The sequence below is a fragment of the Mustela putorius genome, unplaced genomic scaffold (assembly GCF_011764305.1).
Source record: "Mustela putorius furo isolate JIRA1106 unplaced genomic scaffold, ASM1176430v1.1 tig00003987_pilon_pilon_pilon, whole genome shotgun sequence".
NCBI lineage: Eukaryota > Metazoa > Chordata > Mammalia > Carnivora > Mustelidae > Mustela > Mustela putorius.
This window is the reverse complement of record NW_025422126.1, coordinates 15,230,011-15,250,993: the sequence shown is the minus strand read 5'-3', so window position 1 is coordinate 15,250,993 and position 20,983 is coordinate 15,230,011.

The window sequence follows — 20,983 nt, the reverse complement described above, 5'->3', positions numbered from 1 at the left end:
TTGTTAAAATTGAGGCTTGTGGTATGCTTTCTATCCTGCTCAGAATTGACTTAAAAAGTGGAAGAGATTAAGTCTGATGATTACCTTAGTTATTTGAAGAAAAAGTTAATAATAATTTTTAACAGATACCACTATAAAGTTTATAAAATACTGAAAATATTAAAAATCTTAGTTTTAATACCTATAATTATTTTGACTTTTTAGTCTTTTTCTGTACAAATATGTGTGCATAAAATTATACATCAGAATATATTGTGTTTTTTATTACTTTTATATTTACTACTATACTATTAATATTTTCCCATATGGGAAATATTTTAATGGCTGTATAGTATTCCATCATTTGTAATTTACTTTGATAGTTCTCCATTCAGTATTTAGGCTATTTCCTGTTCTCAGCCATGGAATAATGCTTTAATAGATATCTGTGTATATCAACCATTATGTGTTTTCTGATGAAACTACTGAATTCAAAGATATTGACATTTATATTCTCTTGATACAAATTGTCAAAGTGCTTTGCAGAAAGGTACTACCAACAGTGTTTGAAAGGCATACCTACCTATACCCTCGTTAGTATTAATCATTTAAAATATTCATCAAATTAATGATACAATTTGTTGCTTAATACATTAGATTGCATTTCTTATTCATTATTGAGACTGAACTGTTTTGTTTTACTCTTTTTTTGTTGTTGCACAGTTGACATATGATGTTACATTAGTTTCAAGTATACAACATAGTGATTTAACAACTCTATACATTATGCTGTGCTCCCAAGTATAGCTACTGTCATCATGTGGCTCTGTTATGATACCATTGCCCACATTCCCTGTACTATACCTTTCATCCCCTTGACTTTCTCCTTCTATAACTGGAAATGTGTACCTCCCACTGCCCTTTATCCATTTTGCCCATCCCCCAACCCCTTTATCTATTTTGCCCATCCCCCAGTTGTGAACTGGCAACCACCAGTTCACAATTTATGGGTCTTTTTTCTTATAATTATTGAGTATTTATATTTAAGTTTTTATTTAAATCCCAGTTAGTTAACATATGATATAATATTAGTTTCAGGTGTACAATATAGTGATTCCACACTTTCATACAATACCCAGTGCTCAACAAGTTTTTACTTAAATTCCAGTTAACATACGATATATTAGTTTCAGGTGTACAATATAGTGACTCCACACTTTCATACAATACCCAGTGCTCAACAAGTGCATTCCTTAATCCCCATCACCTGTTTAACTGCCACCCCACCTACTTCCTCTCTGATAACCCTCAGTTTTTTTCTACAGTTTAGTTTATTAGTTTATTTCTTGGTTTGCCTCTTCTCTTTTTCCCCTATGCTCATTTGTTTTGCTTCTAAATTCCAAGCATAAGTGAAATCATATGGTATTTGTCTTCCTCTGACCAACTTATTTCACTCAGCACTCTCCAGTTCGACCCACATAGCTGTGAATGTCAAGATTTCTTCTTTTTTCTTAAATGGCTGATTAATATCCATGGTGTGTGTGTGTGTGTGTGTGTGTGTCTGTGTGTACACCACATCTTCCTAATCCATTCAACAGTTATTGGAAACTTGGGCCGTTTCCATAATTTGGCTATTGTAGATAATGCTGCTATAAACATTGGGGTGCATGTATCCCTTTGAATATGTATTTTGTATTCTTTGGGTAAATACCTAGTACTGCAGTGCCTGGATCACAGGAAGTTCTATTTTTAACTTTTTGAGCAATCTCGGTTTTGTTTTCCAGAGTGGCGGCACTAGTTTGCATTATTTTGATGATGTCCAGTAGTTTATTTTTGCGTTTGTTTCCTTTGCCTCAGAAGATATATCTAGAAAGAAGTTACTTTTTTTTTAAATTATTTTTTATTTATTTTCAGCATAACAGTATTCATTATTTTTTTTCAGCAAACAGTATCATTATTTTTTCACCATACCCAATGCTGCATGCAATCCGTGCCCTCTATAATACCAACCACCTGGTACCCCGACCTCCCACCCACCCCTGCCACTTCAAACCCCTCAGATTGTTTTTCAGAGTCCATAGTCTCTCATGATTCGCCTCCCCTTCCAATTTACCCGAACCCCCTTCTCTCTAACTCCCCATGTCCTCCATGCTTTTTGTTATGCTCCACAAATAAGTGAAACCATATGATAATTGAGTCTTTCTGCTTGACTTATTTCACTCAGCATAATCTCTTCCAGTCCCATTTATGTTGCTACAAAAGTTGGGTATTCGTCCTTTCTGATGGAGGTAAAATACTCCATAGTGTATATGGACCTCATCTTCCTTATCCATTTGTCTGTTGAAGGGCATCTTGGTTCTTTCCACAGTTTGGCGACCATGGCCATTGCTGCTATAAACATTGGGGTACAGATGGCCCTTCTTTTCACGACATCTGTATCTTTGGGGTAAATACCCAGGAGTGCAATGGCAGGGTCATAGGGAAGTTCTATTTTTAATTTCTTGAGGAATCTCCACACTGTTCTCCAAAGAGGCTGCACCAACTTGCATTCCCACCAACAGTGTAAGAGGGTTCCCCTTTCTCCACATCCTCTCCAACACATGTTGTTTCCTGTCTTGCTAATTTTGGCCATTCTAACTGGTGTAAGGTGATATCTCAATGTAGTTTTAATTTGAATCTCCCTGATGGCTAGTGATGATGAACATTTTTTCATGTGTCTGATAGCCATTTGTATGTCTTTATTGGAGAAGTGTCTGTCCATATCTTCTGCCCATTTCTTGATATGATTGTCTGTTTTGTGTGTGTTGAGTTTGAGGAGTTCATTATAGATCCTGGATATCAACCTTTTGTCTGTACTATCATTTGCAAATATCTTCTCTAATTCCGTGGGTTGTCTGTTTTCTTGACTGTTTCCTTTGCTGTGCAGAAGCTTTTGATTTTGATGAAGTCCCAAAAGTTCATTTTTGCTTTTGTTTCCTTTGCCTTTGGAGACATATCTTGAAAGAAGTTGCTGTGGCAGATATCGAAGAGATTACTGCCTTTGTTCTCCTCTAGGATTCTGATGGATTCCTGTCTCAAATTGAGGTCTTTTATCCATTTTGAGTTTATCTTTGTGTACGGTTCAAAGTATAGGGATAGAGGGAACATTCCTGAACTTCATCAAATCTATCTATGAAAGACCCACAGCAAATATCATCCTCAATAGGAAAAAGCTTGCGTCCTTCCTGTTGAGATCAGGAACACAACAAGGATGCCCACTCTCACCACTCTTGTTCAACATAGTATTAGAAGTGCTAGCAACAGCAATCAGACAACAAAGGGAAATAAAAGGTATCCAAATTGTTAATGAAGAAGTCAAACTCTCTCTCTTTGCAGATGACATGATTCTTTATATGGAAAACCCAAAAGACTCCACCCCCAAACTACTAGAACTCATACAGCAATTCAGCAATGTGGCAGAATATAAAGTCAATGTACAGAAATCAGTGGCTTTCTTATACACTAACAATGAAAATACAGAAAGGGAAATTAGAAAGAAGTTTCTACCCCTGATGTCAACGAAGTTACTGCCTGTGTTATCCTATAGGAATATCCTCTAGGAAAAAATAGTTTCAGGTCTCACATTTAGATCTTTAATCCATTTTCAATTTATTCTTGTGTGTGGTGTAAGAGAGTGGCTTAGTTTTATGCTTTTGCATGTTGCTGTCCAGTTTTCCCAGCATCGTTTCTTGAAGTCACCATCTTTTTTCCATTAGATATTCTTTCCTACATTGTCAAAGATTAATTAACTATATAGTTTAGGGTTTATTTCTCAGTTTTCTTTTCTGTTCCATTGTTCTTTGTGTCTGTAGTTGTGCTAGTACCATACTGTTTTGATCACTACAGCTTTGTAATATAACTTGAAATCTGGGACTGTGATGTCTCCAGCTTTGCTTTTCTTTCTCAAGGTTTCTTTGGCTATTTGGAGTCTTTGTGGCTCCCTACAAATTTTAGGATTGTTTGTTCTAGCTCTGTGAAAAATGCTATTGATACTTTGATGGAAATTGCATTGAATGTATGGATTACTTTGAGTAGCATGGACATTTTAACAATAATTGTTCTTCTAATCCATGAGCATAGGATGTCCTTCCATTTCTTTGTGTCATCTTCAGTTTCTTTCATCAGTGCTTTATAATTTTCAGAATATAGTCTTTTCCCTCTTTGGTTAGGTTTATTCCTAGGTATCTTATGGCTTTTGGTGCCATTGTAAATGGGATTAATTCTTTGATTTGTATTTCTGCTGCTTCATTATTTGTGTATAGAAATGCAACAGATTTCTGTATGTCGACTTTGTATCCTATGACTTTACTAAATTCATGTGTCAGTTCCAGCAATTTTTTTGGTTGAGGTTTGGTTTTCTATGAAGTATATCATGTCATCTGCAAATAGTGAAAGTTTGCTTTCTTGCTGATTATTATGATGTTATTTATTTCTTTCTGTTGTCTGATTGTTGTGACTAGGTCTTCTAATACTATGATAAATAACAGTGGTGAGAGTGGATATCTCTGTGTTGTTCCTGACTTTAGGGGTACAGGTTTTTCCCATTGAGGATGATGCTAGCTGTGGGTATTTCACCTCTAAACCTATTTTGTTGAGGTTTTTTTTTTTTTTAAATCATGAATGAATGCTGTTTGTCATATGCTTTTAATGCAACTATTGAAATAACTATATGGTTCTTATCCTTCTTTTATTAATATGGTGTATCACATTGATTAATTTACAAATATTGAACCATCCTTGGAGCCCAACAATAAATCTCACTTAATAATGGTGAATGATTCTTTTAATATACTGATGGATTCAGTTTGCTAGTACTTTACTGAGAATTTTTGTGTTCAAGTTCATCATAAATATTGGCCTATAGTTCTCTTTTTTTGGTGGAGTCTTTGGTTTTGGTATCAGAGTAGTGCTAACCTGACGAAATAAAGTTGAAAGTCTTCCTTCCATTTCTATTTTTTGGAAAAATTTGAGGAGATAGGTATTAACTCTTTTTTTAAGTGTTCAGTAGGATTCACCTGTGAAGCTCTCTGGCCCAGGTTTTTGTTTGTTGGGAGCTTTTTTTTGATGATTGAATCAATTTCTTTGCTTGTTATTGGTCTGTTCAAGTTTTCTATTTCTTTTTGGGTTAGTTTTGGTAGTTTATATTTGTAGGAATTTATCCATTTCCTCCAGGTTGTCCAACTTATTGGCACATAGTTTTTCATAATATACTCATAATTGTTTCTATTTCTGTGGTGTTATTTCTCCTCTCTCATTTCTGATTTTATTTACTTGAGTCCTCTTGCATTTCTTTTTGATAAGTTTAGCTAGAAGTTTATCAATTTTATTAATTTTTTCAAAGAACCAGATCCTCATTTTATTGATCTGTTCTATTGTTTTTTATTTGTTTGTTTGTTTTTTTGTTTCTATATCATTTATTTCTGCTCTAATCTTTACTACAGTCTTCCTTCTGCTGGCTTTAGGCTTTGTTCATTGTTCTTTTTCTAGCTCATTTAGATGTAAGATTAGGTTGTTTGAAATTTTTCTGGTTCCTTGATGTAGGCCTGTATTGCAATAAGTTTACTTCTTAAGATCACTTTTGCTGCATCCCAAAGATTTGGCACCATTGAATATTCATTTTCATTTCTTTCCATGTATTGTTTTTTATTTCTACTTTGATTTCATGGTTGACCCATTCATTCTTTAGTTGCATGTTGTATAAACCTCTTTCTAGATTTTTTCTTGTGGTTGACTTCAAATTTCATAGCATTATGGTCAGAAAATATGCATGGTATGATCTCAGTCTTTTTGTATTTGTTGAGGCCTGAATTATGACCAATATGCGAACCATTCTGGAGAATGTTCCATGTGCACTTTAAAAGAATATATATTCTGGTGTTTTAGGATGGAATGTTCTGATTATATGTTAAGTCCTTCTGGTCCAGTGTGTCATTCAAAGCTAATGTTTCCTCACTGATTTTTCTGTTTAGATGACCTGCCCATTGATGTAGTGGGTGTTAACATCCCTTGCTATTATTGTATTATTTTCAGTGAGTCTCTTTGTTTGTTATTAATTTTTTTTATATATTTGGGTTTTTCTATGTTGGGTGCATAAATATTTACTATTGTTTTATATTCTTAATTGGATTATCCCCTTTATAATTATATAACTCCCTTTTTTGGTGTTTTTTATAGTCTTAGTATTAAGGTCTAGTTTGTCCAATGTAAGTATTACTACTCTAGCTTCTATTTTTGACAATTTACATAATGCATGTTTCTCTGTCCCCTCAGTTTTCAATCTGCAGGGGTCTTTATGTGTAAAATGAGTCTCTTACAGGCAGCATATAGCTGGGTCTTAGTTTTTTTCTCTTTTTTTAATCCATTCTGACACTCATTGTCTTTTTATTGGAGCATTTAGTCCATTTATATTCAAAGTAATTATTGAAAGATATGTATTTGTTGCCATTTTATTACTTGTTTTGTCATTGTTTCTGGAGATTTTTTCTGATCCCTTCTTGTCTTTGTCAGTTTTGTTCTCTTCCCTGCATTCAGAGAGTCCCTTTTAATATTTCTTGCAAAGCTGGTTTAGAAGTGATCATGAACTCCTTTGATTTTTGTTTGTCTCAGAAACTCTTTATCTCTCCTCTATTCTCAAAGATAGCCTTGCTGGATGGAGTATTCTTGGCTGTAGATTTTTCCCAGTCAACACTTGGAATATATCATACACTACTTTCTGGTTTGCCAAATTTCTGCTGAGAAGTCAGCTAGTCTTATGGGTTTTCCCTTGTAAGTTAAGGACTTTTTTTTTTTTTAAAGATTGTACATATTTTTTAATAAAGATTTTATTTATTTATTTGACAGAAATCACAAGTAGGCAGAGAGGAAGGCATAGACGGGGGATGAAACAGGCTCCCTGCTGAGCAGAGAGCCTGATGAGGAGCTCGATCCCAGGATCTTGGGATCATGACCTGAGCCAAAGGCAGAGGCTTTAACCTACTGGCTCCCCAAGATTTTACTTATTCATTAGAAAGAGAAAGCACAAGTGGGCAGAGGGGCAGAGGGAGAGAAAGAAACAGACTCCCTGTCGAGCTGGGAGCCCAATGCAGGGCTTGATCCCAGGGCCTTGAGATCATGACCTGAGCTGAAGGCAAACGCTTAACTGACTGAGCCACCCAGGCACTTCTTTTTTGTTGCTGCTTTTAAGATTTTTTCTTGATCAGTATCTTTTGCAAATTCAATTATACTGTATGTCTTGGTGTTGGCCTGCTTTTGTTGATATTTATATATGTTCTCTGTCTCCTGGATCTGAATGTCTGTTTCCTTCCCCATTTTTCAGACTTTTTGGCCATTCTTGAAGTAAATTTTCTGCCCTCTTATCTCTCTCCTCTTCTTCTGGGACTCCTATCATACAAATGTTATTATGTCTGATAGAGTCACTGAATTTCCTAAGTCTTTTCTAGTGCTGCACAATTCTTTCTTTTATTTGGCTTCATTATTTCCCATTATTTTGTGTTCTAGATCACTATTTCATTCCTTTGCTTTTTTCAGCTTGCTATTCATTGCTATTCATTGTATCAAATGATACAATACATATCATTTATTGTATTCTTTATCTCCCATTGATTCTTTCTTAATTCTATTATCTTTGTTGAAAGGGTCACTGATGTCTTCTATTCTTTTCTCAAGTCCAGTGGGTATCCTTATAATTGTTGCTTTAAATTCACTCATCAGGCATATTACTTTTATCTGTTTCACTTAGATCTCTTGTTGTTCTTTCAACAAGTTGTTGTTGATCTCTTGCTGTTCTTTCATTTGGTATAAATTCCTCCATCTTGGTATTTTGTCTAAGTCTCTGCCTCTTTTTCTGTGTTAGAAAAGCCTGTAATGTTTCCTGCTCATGAAAGTAATGGCCTTATGAAAAAGTCATGTGGTGACCAGGGTCTGGCACTTCAGGGAGTATCTCTGGTGTGTGCTATGTGCATTCTACTGTTGTATTTTGGCTGCTCTATCCCTTATGCCAGTCATCTGCAGAGGCCCTTCTTGCCAGCTGTGGACAGTGCTTGATCCCTGGTCTGAATGTGGTGACTTTTGACTGGGTATGCTCTGGTCTGCTTGTGAAATGAGACCCGATACCAACTCCACTGGAACTGAGGCCCTGCAGAGCTCTCCGATTGGGACATTGGTGTGGGCAGGGGTTTATGCTGGTCTTCTGGGGGAGGATCCCACCATGCTCAGACTGAAGCAAGTTTGACTGAGAAGGGTAGTTCTGGTAGAGCATGGGATGTTGGACCTTGATGTAAGGAAGTTGGGAAGCCAGTGTTGGCACTATACTGCCCCCAACAGGTTGTTCTGTGTTTATGCTGAGGGGAAGTGGTGGCAAATGGTGGCAGCCAGTTCCCCTGCCTCACAGAGGTAGACATGCCTCTGAATGCTCCCTCCCAAAGACTTTATCCAAAAGGAGCAAATAATTTCTCCACTGTGTGTCCCAGGCAGTCTTCAAATGGCTTTTTCCATGCTGTCTGCCCTCATATTGTTTGCCTGCCTTCTCTCCATGAGCAAGGTAGTACTCTCAGAGCTCTATCCCAGTCAAGCCTGCTGAACTTTAAAACTCCAGCCTTTAAGCCACACTGGTTGCAAGAATTTGTGAAATTCAGTTGCTCTTATTTTCTAAGCCAATGGATTTGGGAAAACATTCTCATTGTTCATTCCCCTGTGTGCCCCTCTGTCTCTTGCCCTTCTCTTGGACCATGGCTCCCTCCCTTCTGCAACACACAATCTGTTCATCCCTTAAAGCACATCTCTTTATTTCCTACCTTCTTTAGTGTGGTCTTTTCTCTCCTTTTAGTTGTAGAGTTTGTTCTGTCAGTCTTCAGGCTGATTTCTGAAGTATTTAGCTCTTTTATGGGCCTCACTGATATCTTCTATGCTCCATCAGGCATGCTGCTTATATCTGTTTCACTTGGATCTCTGGCTGTGGCCTTATGTTGTTCTTTCATTTGGGATAAATTCCTCCATCCTGGCCATTTGTCTAAGTCTCTGCTTTCACTGTGGTCTCTTCTTTCCCTTTAGTTTTGGAGTTTGTCAGTTTTCAGGTCAATTTCAGGGGTATTTAAGATGATTTGATAGTTATCTCATTGTGTTTGTGGGACGAGACAAGTCTCAGGTTTTTCTCTTCCACCACCATCTTTCTCTCTCTCTGTATTTCTTTGGTGATTCATTCAAGCTCTTTGTCCATTTTTGAAATGATGCTAGAGTTATTATTTTGGAAGAGCATTTTATTTATGAAAAATGCTATCCTGTTGTCATATTGAATTATTTCTTGTTTTTTGATCACTATTAATTCTGCTTATAGTGCTTTTTGACATTCATAATATTTTAAATTTTGGGGTGATGAAATCTACCACCATTTAAAAAATTCTTTTTCACTCCAGTATTAGCTGTTCTATATTTTTTCTAGGCTCTTATTGCTTTTTATTTGAATCTCCTGAAGTATTTTTAGTTAATTTCGAGGTGCATAGTCTTATGCATATACCTATTTTACAAAAGTGATCAAGTATATACTTTTTATCTTAAATTCAGTTTTTTTTAACTTTTCCATTTGTGCATGTTTTCCCTTTTACTCATTTCTTGTCTGTGCTGCATTATATACAGATAACCTATCTTAACAACTTAATGTGTTTATACATTCTACACTCATAAAATTTGTATTCATATGTAAATATACATATGTATCTATATGTATATTTATATAAATATTTTGTACATATATCCATACTACATACATATACATCCAGAGTTATGAAAAGTAATTATTTCTAATAAAAATATTCATTTATATGAATGTTTCTTCAAATTATCTGGTATATACCTTTAATTTGTTTTTCTGATGGATGTATATTTTCATAGTGTGGATATATCATAATTTATTCAGTATTCACCCTTCAATATGAATTTATTATTTTCTGTTTTATCCCATTGTTATTAATGCTTTAATCTGATGATTGCATGTATTTCTGAACATACAGATACTTTTATTCTATAGTATAGATTCTCAGGGGTGACATTATTGGCTCCAAGGATGTGTGTACTTTTATCTTGAATAAGTGTTGCCAGACTGATTTTGCCTTTCATATTTTCACTAACAATGCATGTTGGTTAAATTTTACCTCACATCAATCCCAGCAATAGGTGTTGCTGCTTTTCTAATTTTTGCCAGTTTAATAAGCTTAGTGATACTTCATTTTTAGCATAATTTCCATTTCTCAAACTATTAGTGAATTTGAGCATTGTTTTTTATGTTTGTTGGCTATATTAATCTGCTCTTTTGTGAATTTATTTATATTCTTTCCTCACTTTTCTGTTGTATGTCTCTTTGTTGTCCATTTATATGGACTTTTGGCATATTCAAATGATCCAATTTGCATATATTTCCATATATAGATTTCTTAGGGATAAAATTTTTACTTGAATTGTTATACACATGTAATGCCTTTGGTTTATATTAATATCCTTTCAACTAATACATTAGTTAGATAACTGATTTAAAAAGAAAAACAGAACTTCAGGCTGTTTATGCAGTGATTATCTAAGATTATCTGATTAAATGAATATAAATCAGGACTTTTAATTGGCTTTTGGTAATGTAAAGATGAATGGTAATGTAAAGATGAATGATCAGAAAAAGTAACTGCATAGCTATTAGACTTACTTTTTAATGTCAAATGGCTAGGCAAGACAGAGTTAATGTAGTGTGGGTTTTCCCACTGCAGTTTTATGGTTTCTTTGAGTTCTGCCCTGTTCATCTTAAAACATCTTGTTTAGGAAGTCCTTATCCTTTAGTGATTTAATTCCTGGCCAGTTATATCCAAAACATCAGAACAAGAATGCTCACTAATTCTAGTTAAGGTGTTTCTAAAGTGAATCTGATTGTTCCTCCTTAATGGGTAATATGAGGCAATGAGACAGACTTGGCTGGTCTGCCTCCTTGAAGATAGAGGTGGGTACAGTAGGAGAGTATCTGATTTTGGATCCCTGTACTGGGCCAGGGCAACTGAGGATCTTGTTCTGTTGGGATTGGCTTTCCAAGGTCAAATTTTGGAGAGGGAGTCCAAATTAAATTGTTAGTAAAGTTGTTTAAATGAAGAACAGTAATTGTGAAGGGGAGTCCAATGAATTTTATAATGAGAAAACCTTAAAATAAGGGATGACATCCTGGATAGTTCTGTTGATACAGTGTACAGACATGTTACATTTTGTTGTTGTTGTTGTTCAGCAATATTTCTTTTTTTTTCTTTTTTTTTTAAATTTATTTTAATTTTTTTTCTTTTAATTTTTAATTTTTTATAAACATATATTTTTATCCCCAGGGGTACAGGTCTGTGAATCACCAGGTTTACACACTTCACAGCACTCACCAAAGCACATACCCTCCACAATTCCGGACTTCAAGCTCTATTACAGACATGTTACATTTTTAATTCTCATCTTGTATCCCTTCCTTTGAACAAACTGAGTTTATTTAAAGCATCTGGGAAGGACATATAAGTTCTTTGAGGGTAGCCATTACAAATCTTCCTTAACTCTGATTCCTCATATGCACAAGCGTGTTTATCATGTTAGGCTCAAGAAGTAAATTTTGAACTAGAAAGTCTCTCTAAGCATGTTGTCCAACTTCAGTCTGGCCATCAGGCTCCTTGCCTATTCCATTAAGCTTCTCTATTTATGTTCTCTTAGCTGGATCTCTCCAGGATGTAGGCTAGAGTGGAGAAGAAACATGTGTGCCTTAGTTTATCAAGGCTGGCATAGAAGGTCATGGATAATATCCTCTGAAGCAGTATGAATGATAATTCTTACGTGACTGGTAATTTGGCTCTGGAAACAGAAGTTTCAAAAACACTTAGTAAGCAATGGATGCATCCCTGGGATACTGATTTCAGTGGATTGTATATGTGCTTATACATTTATTTAACAACAAAGAAAAAAGGTTTATTAAGACATCCATACCCTTTAAAAACCTTTGATAATGCAGAAAAATAAAAAAGGGGTATCCTCTGACAACTCCAGAAGTCAAGATTAGTGGTTCAAATGATAACTTTATTTTATGGGTTTAAGATTTAACTTAGTGTTCTGTACTTTTTTTAGTAAAATCAAGTCAATCTTTTGGAGTATTTTGACAAGATGAAGACAAAACATGATAGCATAAAAATGAAAATTTCAGGGCAAATAACCATTGGGTTGGGTATTATAAAGACAGGATAGTTTAAAATTCATTTTAAGCCATCAGATAGCTTTTGGCTGCAAGATGTCAGTGATACTTTCATGCCAAGGAGGTATCTTCCACACACACCCTGCCCGCCATAGAAGACTCCACAAAGAAGGGTACTACTGTACACATAGTGTCTAGCACAGTGCCTGGCATAGGAGGACTCTTAATGAACTATAATACTGCATAAAATTTTAAACTTTTTTTTCCTGTAAATCCACATGATTTTAGTATTAAGCTTTGAATCTGCTAAAAGGCAAAAAACATAAGCTCACCAATTCTGGGTTTTCTCCAAGCATTTTTGCTTTACATTTAATCACTCCCAGACTTTTCCTCCATCATCTTTTTTCCCCCCCATCAGAGGGAAAAATTCCCTGATGTGTATATTTTGTCAGAACATCTCAGTGGAAGTAGAGAGACTATGTAATACTGTACATCACTGTGTTGGGGACAGTGCCTCAGTGATTACTGTTGGATTGAATGACACTGGTCGGGGAGACATGCAGGGAAGAAAAATCATGATCATCAGTCAGCATCCACAATGAAATAATTCCTATTAGGACATTTCCTTTCTAATCTTTGACAGTCCTCACTCCTTTATTGTGCTGTGTGCAGATGAGATGCGTGTTTCTACTTTGTTTTTAGCTATAAGGTATGCTCTACCATCTGCTCCTCTTCCTCATTTTAACCAGAAAGCTTCTTCACTTCATTTTTTTTTTTTTAATCTACATGGGTGTATTATGGCTACATGAGTAAAAACTGGCAGCAAAATGAGCATTTGGCTGCTTCCTACTCCTCTTGGTGTATAGTGGGATTTAGTGAGGCTGCTCAGGATCTTCTACTGGATATTCTTTTACCAGTGTTTTTATTTTATTCTCCTGTGCCTTATTCATGCAAGGGAGCTTCTTTAAAGACTTAGGATTGAGAGAAGGATGTAAGTTGAAGTGATTTTCAGCAAGTTCCCTTTTCTCCTCTTTTATTCTTTTTCTTTTGCTCTTTAACATGAGTGTTTTGGACAGAGGTAGAGTGTGTAACTGGGAAGAAATAAATTCCATTTGACTGCTTATTCTCTTAAATCTTTCCAGTCTTACACCTGGATGATAGCTTTTGAATTTAAAAACAAGAATATGGTGTCTGTGCTTTCTGTTGTTATGTCCTCTGGAAGTTCTGGAAGCCTCTAATGCAACAATTCAAATGTAGGATGGTTAGGGTAAAAAGGATATGCAAGGAAACCCCATTATTAGTAAGTCACTCTGTCCTTCTGCAACAGATGCAGAAAGATTTACTGTTCTGATGGAAGATGTCCTGTAACAAATTTTAATGTCTGGCTTGCTGCAGGAAAATTTTCTATGTGGAAATAGGATGGTGGATAGAAATCTATTAATCAGCTTTTTTTTTTTTTTTCAAAAAAAGAAAGAACAAATAAAGCAAAACCTGAATCTCAACCACAGTTCCCCCCCCCCAGTTTTATTGAGTTAAAATTGACAGAAAGCACTGTGTAAGTTTAAGGTTGGCAGGATAATAATGACTTACATGTGTTGTGGAATTATTACAATAAGTTTAGTTAATGTCATCATCTCATATAGTTACCAAAAAATAAAAATAAAAATGAAAAATGTCTTTTTTCCTTGTGTTGAGAACTATTAGAATTTACTCTCTTAACAACTTTTCAAATATGCCATACAGCATTGTTAGCTGTAGTCATCATATTGTGCATTATGTCTTTAGTACTTTTTAAACTTATAACTGGAAGTTTTTACACTGTGAGAAGTTTACTTTTAAAATATGCTTGTGGGGGCACCTGGGTGGCTCCGTCAGTTGAGCAGCTGCCTTCAGCTCAGCTCATGATCTCGGGGTCCTGGGATGGAGCCAGCATCAGCCTCCTCTGCTTCTCCTCTCCCTTTGTCCCATGGCTTATGCTCTCACTCTCTCTGTCAAATAAATAAAATCTTAAAAAATATATATGTTATATATTTTATATATATATATATATATATATATATATATATGATCTATCTATCTATTTATCTACTTGTGAACAATTCTGCACATCTTTCCTTTCAATCCTTTCAATCCATGTCAGTAATCTGATATTTTTTACTGTGTGGTAATATTTCTATACTTTCAATTTTTGCTACAAAATAAGTTAGAGGTGTTGGAAAACTGTGATTGGGATTTTATCACATGTACTATCTCACGTCATTATATTTAACATAATTTTAAGTGATTTGCTTTCTACTGCCCTGCCTTCAGTGTATTTGCAATCGAGATCACTTTATAAAAGTAAGGTCTTTAGCATTTTGGTGGAACATGGACATATGGTGTCACTCTTTTGTTGAAACCTCCACCCAAGTATAAGCTAAATTCCTTACAATTGCCTGTAGAGCTCTACCAGTCATGATTTTGGTTACCTCTCTGATTTAATCCTACTACTCTACTCCTCACTCACTCCTGTCTGGCTTCTCTAGCCCCCTCATTGTTCCTTAAGCATACAGAGCCTTGATTTCTTTGCACTTACTTTGTCCTTCAGGTATATCCGGAAATGCTGTTTTTCTAGATATCTGCATGGGAGGGGGGTGAACTTTTTCAGGTTTTTAATGTTACCTTTTCAATTGCGTCCTACCCTGTTCTATTTAAAATAACCTACCCAGCACTCCCTGTTACAACCTTGCTTTGTTTTTGTTCAAGCATTTGTCATTATCTATCAGAACACATTATTGCCTAGTTGTTAAGGGAAAGCATTCAGACCCTTTGGCTTTGAATGCAGGTTCTACCACTTACTGACTGGGCAACTTTGGTAAATTATTTAACCCCTCTAGATTGCAGTTTCTTCCTCTAAAATGGGAATCTTATAAGAATTAAATGTGTATTTGTTCTTTCAATGAAATGTAAGCTTCACAAGGGAAAGGATTTTTTGTCTCTTTTATTTCCCTTTCTTCAAAACCTAGAATATTCCTCCCATTTTCTCAATCATTTGTTGAGAAGTTTAGTTCTGTTATTTTAGCTTAAAGCATTTTTTCCCCTAAGAACAAATATACTAAAATTAGCTCTACCTTCTTAGCTAGGGCCATCTGAATCTTCCATGAGAGCCCGTTGTATTTTTAGAATAAATGCATAGTACAAGTGACAGCTGATGGAATGACTCACCCATCCATTAATTCTTTCATTTAAATATTTATTGTCGAAGCTACTGTATTTTGTTAGGCTCTGTGCTAGATACATTCATTGGGAGACACTAATATTAAAATATAATTTTCCAGTAACCCTAACCTCAAGGAGTTTGTTTTTTAGTTGAGTCCGGACTTTCAAGGATGGATCTGTGAGGATGGTGACTGAAGCCCTGACTTTGTATTCAAATGTGGGTTTATATATGTCACTCCTGCCATTCGTGAACTATATGACCTTGAATAAGTTATTCAATCATTCCAAACTATAGATTCCTAATCAGTAAAATAGGAACAGTATTTGTACTAATTTCAGAGGGCTTTGAATTCATTAAATGACATTATCTAGATAATGTGCTTAATATAGTGCTTGACACATAGTAGGCACTCAATAATTCTTATCTTCCATCATTATTGCCTTAAAGGCTGCCTTGAAGGATGGGTAGGGCGTGTAAAAGTAGGCATAAAGGGCATTTCAGGCAGATAGAACAGCTTGAATTAAGTCAGAGAAGTGATGAGTCATGGGGTACATGTGGGAAATACAACTGGTTCTGTTTGACTGAAGTGTAGAACACATTAAAGTAGGTAGTAAAAGTAGGAAGATCAAAATTTGGTCATTTAATTCTTCACTCTGAAGTAACCCCTGGTAATGCTTTGACATAACTTCTATCATCTTTTTTATACAGCATAAATTTGTGTGAAAGATTGCATATTATAGAATTGAGATTAGAGATACAGATAATAGTAGACATCTATGTAGTGCTTCTATGTGCCAGACACTGTTCTAAGCATTTTACATGTATTTAATCCCATTGCTTTCCTTCTGGGTCTTTCTAACAGATCTGTGATTAGTTTTAAGAAAGAAAAAAACAATAGCAATAGCGAAAAAGAGTAATTCTGATGTATTTCCAAGATCATATGTATCTCCCTATAAAAAATAATCCTGCTTTGATGCTCCATAGCTGGTCATTTGGCACTATCTCCCCAGTATTCTTCTTCTAATAGGACTATGTCTGATTCAGTCTACTTCCATTTTTTATAACAGGAGTTATTTTTTGGCGTACAGATTTCTTCACAACCTTTCTGTTATTAAAAGGGGAAAGGAGAAGTTGCCTAGAGTGGGTGTTACCCATTACAAAGATTTTTAGAATAAACTTTATGTTCTTCTATATTGGATATCCCTCTGACTCTTATTTGGTGTTATTGTCTTTCCATATCACCACTTTCCAAAAAGATGGAGGAAAAAACCTCTTTTTCATTTCTCCAGCCCTGCCTCCTTCTTCCCCTCCCACACACATTTCCAGGGGAAGACTCTTAAGGCAGAGCAAAATAACCAGCATCAGCTTCTCTGCTGAATCCTCTGTCTATAATCTACCAAGAAAGAGACTACTCTGTTGATATTAGAATTCCTAGGTGTGGGGGAGGAGTCAAGATGGCGGAGAAGTAGCAAGCTGAGACTGCTTCAGCTAGCCGGAGATCAGCTAGATAGCTTATCTAAAGATTGCAAACACCTGAAAATCCATCGGCAGATTGAAGAGAAGAAGAACAGCAATTCTGGAAACAGAAAATCAACCACTTTCTGAAAGGTAGGACCGGCGGAGAAGTGAATCCAAAGCGACGGGAAGATAGACCCCGGGGGGAGGGGCCGGCTCCCGGCAAGTGGCGGAGCAACCGCACACAAAATCAGGACTTTTAAAAGTCTGTTCCGCTGAGGGACATCGCTCCAGAGGCTAAACCGGGGCGAAGCCCACGCGGGGTCAGCGTGGCCTCAGGTCCCGCAGGGTCACAGAAGGATCGGGGGTGTCTGAGTGTCGCAGAGCTTGCGGGTATTGGAACGGGAAAGCCGGCTGCAGAGACAAAGCCGACAGTAAGCTCACAGCTCGGTGTTACCTTGAACCGGTCACAGGCTCGGTGAGCTCGGAGCGCGACCGGAGGTCAGGCAGACGGGAGTAACTGGGCGCTGTTCTCTGAGGGCGCACTGAGGAGTGGGGCCCTGGGCTCTCGGCTCCTCCGGCCCGAGACCAGGAGGCCGCCATTTGTATTCCCGTCCTCCGGAACTCTACGGAAAGCGCTCAGGGAACGAAAGCTCCTGAAAGCAAACCCGAGCGGATTACTCACCACGGCCCCGGGTAAGGGCGGTGTAATTCCGCCTGGGGCAAAGACACTTGAGAATCACTACAACAGGCCCCTCCCCTAGAAGATCAACAAGAAATCCAGCCGAGACCAAGTTCACCTACCAAGGAGTGCGGTTTCAATACCAAGGAGAGCAGCAGAATTCCAGAGGAGGAGAAAGCCAAGCACGGAACTCATGGCTTTTTTCCTGTGATTTTTTTTAGTCTTGCAGTTAATTTAATTTTTTCTTTTTCATTTTTTTTTTCTTCTCGCCTTTGGGTAAAATTTTTTTTTAACTGTTACCTTTTTCTTTTTTAACGATTTTTTACTAGTTTATCTAATATATATATTTTTTCTTTTTTACATTTTTCTTAGGTGTTTTCTTTTTTAAAAAATTCTTTTCTTTTCTTTTCTTTTTTTTCTTTTTTTTTCTTTCTTCCCTTTTGAACCTCTTTTTATCCCCTTTCTCCCCACTCACGATTTTGGATCTCTTCTAATTTGGTTAAAGCATATTTTCCTGGGGTTGTTGCCACCATTTTAGTATTTTACTTGCCCCTTCATTTACTCTTATCTGGACAAAATGACAAGACGTAAAAATTCAACACAAAAAAAAGAACAAGAGGCAGTACTGAAGGCTAGGGACCTAATCAATACAGACATCGGTAATATGTCAGATCTAGAGTTCAGAATGACAATTCTCAAGGTTCTAGCTGGGCTCGAAAAAGGCATGGAAGATATTAGAGAAACCCTCTCGAGAGATATAAAAGCCCTTTCGGGAGAAATAAAAGAACTAAAATCTAACCAAGTTGAAATCAATAAAGCTATTAATGAGGTGCAATCAAAAATGGAGGCTCTAACTGCTAGGATAAATGAGGCAGAAGAAAGAATTAGTGATATAGAAGACCAAATGACAGAGAATAAAGAAGCTGAGCAAAAGAGAGACAAACAGCTACTGGACCACGAGGGGAGAATTCGAGAGATAAGTGACACCATAAGACGAAACAACATTAGAATAATTGGGATTCCAGAAGAAGAAGAAAGAGAGAGGGGAGCAGAAGGTATACTGGAGAGAATTATGGGGGAGAATTTCCCCAATATGGCAAAGGGAATGAGCATCAAAATTCAGGAGGTTCAGAGAACGCCCCTCAAAATCAATAAGAATAGGCCCACACCCCGTCACCTAATAGTAAAATTTACAAGTCTCAGTGACAAAGAGAAAATCCTGAAAGCAGCCCGGGAAAGAGGTCTGTAACATACAATGGTAAAAATATTAGATTGGCAGCTGACTTATCCACAGAGACCTGGCAGGCCAGAAAGAGCTGGCATGATATTTTCAGAGCACTAAACGAGAAAAACATGCAGCCAAGAATACTATATCCAGCTAGGCTATCATTGAAAATAGAAGGAGAGATTAAAAGCTTCCAGGACAAACAACAACTGAAAGAATTTGCAAATACCAAACCAGCTCTACAGGAAATATTGAAAGGGGTCCTCTAAGCAAAGAGAGAGCCTACAAGTGGTAGATCAGAAAGGAACAGAGACCATATACAGTAACAGTCACCTTACAGGCAATACAATGGCACTAAATTCATATCCCTCAATAGTTACCCTGAATGTGAATGGGCTAAATGCCCCTGTCAAAAGATGCAGGGTATCAGAATGGATATAAAAACAAAACCCATCTATATGTTGCCTCCAAGAAACTCATTTTAAGCCCGAAGACACCTCCAGATTTAAAGTGAGGGGGTGGAAAAGAAGTTACCATGCCAGTGGACATCAGAAGAAAGCAGGAGTGGCAATCCTTATATCAGATCAATTAGATTTTAAGCCAAAGACTATAATAAGAGATGAGGAAGGACACTATATCATACTCAAAGGGTCTGTTCAACAAGAAGATTTAAGAATTTTAAATATCTATGCCCCCAACGTGGGAGCAGCCAACTATATAAACCAATTAATAACAAAATCAAAGAAACACATCAACAATAATACAATATTAGTAGGGGACTTTAACACTCCCCTCACTGAAATGGACAGGTCATCCAAGCAAAAGATCAGCAAGGAAATAAAGGCCTTAAACGACACACTGGGCCAGATGGACATCACGGATATATTCAGAATATTTCATCCCAAAGCAACAGAATACACATTCTTCTCTAGTGCACATGGAACATTCTCCAGAATAGATCACATCCTCGGTCCTAAATCAGGACTCAACCGGTATCAAAAGATTGGGATCATTCCCTGCATATTTTCAGATCACAATGCTCTAAAGCTAGAACTCAACCACAAAAGGAAGTTTGGAAAGAACCCAAATACATGGAGACTAAATAGTATCCTTCTAAAGAATGAATGGGTCAACCGGGAAATTAAAGAAGAATTGAAAAAAATCATGGAAACAAATGATAATGAAAATACAACGGTTCAAAATCTGTGGGATACAACAAAGGCAGTCCTGAGAGGAAAATATATAGCGGTACAAGCCTTTCTCAAGAAACAAGAAAGGTCTCAGGTACACAACCTAACCCTACACCTAAAGGAGCTGAAGAAAGAACAAGAAAGAAACCCTAAGCCCAGCAGGAGAAGAGAAATCATAAAGATCAGAGCAGAAATCAATGAAATAGAAACCAAAAAAACAATAGAACAAATCAACGAAACTAGGAGCTGGTTCTTTGAAAGAATTAATAAAATTGATAAACCCCTGGCCCGACTTATCTAAAAGAAAAGAGAAAGGACCCAAATAAATAAAATCATGAATGAAAGAGGAGAGATCACAACTAACACCAAAGAAATACAAACTATTATAAGAACATACTATGAGCAACTCTATGGCAATAAATTTGACAATCTGGAAGAAATGGATGCATTCCTAGAAACATATAAACTACCACAACTGAACCAGGAAGAAATAGAAAGCCTGAACAGACCCATAACCAGTAAGGAGATTGAAACAGTCATTAAAAATCTCCAAACAAACAAAAGCCCAGGGCCAGACGGCTTCCTGGGGGAATTCTACAAAACATTTAAAGAAGAACTAATTCCTATTCTCCTGAAACTGTTCCAAAAAATAGAAATGGAAGGAAAACTTCCAAACTCATTTTATGAGGCCAGCATCACCTTGATCCCAAAACCAGACAAGGATCCCACCAAAAAAGAGAGCTATAGACCGATATCCTTGATGAACACAGATGCGAAAATACTCAACAAAATACTAGCCAATAGGATTCAACAGTACATTAAAAGATCATTCACCACGACCAAGTGGGATTTATTCCAGGGCTGCAAGGTTGGTTCAACATCCGCAAATCAGTCAATGTGATACAACACATCAATAAAAGAAAGAACAAGAACCATATGATACTCTCAATAGATGCTGAAAAAGCATTTGACAAAGTACAGCATCCCTTCCTGATCAAAACTCTTCAAAGTGTAGGGATAGAGGGCACAT